General features: G+C 51.5%; 1 protein-coding gene across 1 annotated transcript in view; it reads left to right on the forward strand.

Moving 5' to 3' along the window:
* Window positions 1-2,579, forward strand: part of Rin3 (Ras and Rab interactor 3) — a 107,383-nt gene that overhangs the window by 86,023 nt on the left and 18,781 nt on the right. The gene's annotated exons all lie outside the window — the stretch shown is intronic.

Below are 2,579 nucleotides of genomic sequence, written 5' to 3' on the forward strand. Positions count from 1 at the left end.
CAGGATGATGATTCATAGTGAGAGGTCCTAGGAAAAGAGGCTGTTAAGCACCACCTTCCTTGGAGGAGGCTGGGCTTCAATCGTTGGCTCCTGAGGACCGATATAGTTACCAGGCCACAGTATTAGGGCACAGAAGTAAGGTGGGTGGGTGGTATGTTGAAGTCTATGGCGTTGTGTCCTCGGGAGGCTGTAGCTATGTGTGCACCCCACTAAGATTAAAGGGCGCACCTGGCAGGATGCTCAGGGTGGTACATCAGAAGGCCACCCACACAACCCCTGACTTTTTCCACTAACAGTTACCACGTCCCCGAGACCCAGGCATTGCCCCACAGAGCTCGTCTGGGGAGGAAGTGAGTTATATAAGTAGTTTGACAGAGCCCTATGCCTCCAGCTCCTCATCTGTGGTACTGGAAAATAATGGCAGCAGGCTGATCACAAAGTCCCTCCTAGACTCAGTGAGCTCTTCTTGTGACAAGTGTCAGGTAATCTGCAAAAAAGTCAGGAAGCCATGGAGGAAGATGACCTAAGCGTCAAACAGGCAGGAAGTGAGGTTTAGAGGCCCTGGGAGAGGTAGGTCACAGCATCATGGCCTCCAAGGTTTAGCATTTCTGGAAGGGACCAGGCTGTGGCAGGTTTGAGTCAGGAGTGCCAGGGCCTCATGTGTGCCCAGCATGGCTCTGGTCCTTGAGCTGAGGAGGAGCAGAGAGACTCAAGACGAGCAGAACTTCTGTCATGACAAGATGTACTGGGAACAGGTAGGTGGGACAGGCACAGATGTAGTCCATGGAAGTGGGCAAAGGTCTGACTGGCCTCATATGGACTCTGAATAGCTAAGGGCCAGTGTGAGCATTCCCGGGAGACCACAGCTACAAGTCCTCAGGCCCAAATCCTGAGAAACCAGGGGTTCAGTGTCAGAGAGATGGCCTTCCACCTCACTGAACGTCCAGAAGGGGGCAAGTGGAGGCTACTAAGGCTGAGTCTAGAGTCAGGAAAAATGCAGGCTGATGACATATGTCTGGAACCCAGTCACACACAAACAGCTACAAGACTAAATTAGACCATGCCCAGGAAGATCACAGGTGGTGTGCAGAACAGGAGACTGCGAAAGGGCACAGAAGAACATGGAAGGACATGGACAGCTCAAACAGGTAGACCAGAGGCAGCTGTGGTCAGCCATGCACGCCACAATGGAGGAGAAGTGGGAGGAGTCAGGCCATAGAGAGGATGATGGGAGGAGCTTCTTCAGGGCAAAGGTGAGATGCGCAGGAGGATGATATGGCCACTCATGCCAGGCTGTGAAAGTCAGGCTAAGGTTGGCCTGGAAGGGATGGATCCCGAGGCAAAGAGGAGAGCTATGAAGAGGGAGAGGTGATCCAGAGCTATCCCGGTTCTGGATTGGGGTGGGGCCAATTGTATTAGTTACCCATCCGTTGCTGTAACAAAATGTCTGATGAAAGCAACTGGAGGAAGGAAGTGTTTGAGGGTACAGTCCTTTGTGATGGAGAAATCGTGGCTGCAGGAGGCATCTGGTCACCCTGCATCTACAGTCAGGAAGCCAAGAGTGATAAATGCTGGCGTCCAGCCATTTTCTCCTTCTTATTCATCCTAAGACCCAAGCCCAGAATGGAAGGTGCTGCCCACATTTGGGGTGTATCTTCCCTCCACCTCAGTTAACCTAGTAAGAGCCAAGCTCACTTAACTCCCACCGCACAGGTGGATCAAGACTGCAGCTTGACTCCAGTGATAGCGGAATGGAGAAGGGCAAGCCGTGAGAATAGCTGTGGAGTGAGGGGAACGTGAGATGCAGAAGCCCAGGGACAGAGGCAGGCCTGGCAGTCTGGAGGAGCAGGGCGGGCAGGAAAGCAGGAGTGAGTGATGAGCCAAGTCTCCTGGACTTGAGAAGGGCAAGAGGCATGAAGAATAAGCCTACCTTGAGCTAGAGAGATGGCTCAGCCATGAAGAGCACTGACTGCTCTTCCAGAGGAGCCGGATTCAATTTCCAGCACCCACATGGCAGCGTACAGCTGTCTGTAACTCCAGTTCCAGGGCATCTGACATCTTCACACAGACTTACATGCAGACAAAACACCAGTGCACATAAAATAAAAATAAGTTATTTTAAAAAGAAAAAGAAAAAGTCTACCAAGCCAGGCAGTGGTGGCACACAACTTTAATCTCCAGCACTCGGAAAGCAAAGACAGAGCCGGGCGGTGGTGGCGCACGCCTTTAATCCCAGCACTCGGGAGGCAGGCGGATCTCTGGGAGTTCGAGGCCAGCCTGGTCTACAGAGCTAGTTCCGGGACAGGTACCAAAGCTACAGAGAAACCCTGTCTCGAAAAACCAAAAAAAAAAAAGGAAAGCAAAGACAGGCAGATCTCTGTGAGTTTGATTTGATGCCAGCCTGGTCAACAATGAATTCGGTACAGCCAGGGATATAAAGAGAGATCCTGTCTTGAAAAACCAAAACAAACAAAGAATAATTTTACTGGGCACCCAAACCCTTAGTACACAGCTGCCCAGGTTGTCCACTGCACAGCTACAGTGTGTCCAGAGCCTTCTGAACACTGCACAGCTACAGT

The sequence above is a fragment of the Microtus ochrogaster genome, chromosome 1, assembly GCF_000317375.1.
Source record: "Microtus ochrogaster isolate Prairie Vole_2 chromosome 1, MicOch1.0, whole genome shotgun sequence".
Classification (NCBI taxonomy): domain Eukaryota; kingdom Metazoa; phylum Chordata; class Mammalia; order Rodentia; family Cricetidae; genus Microtus; species Microtus ochrogaster.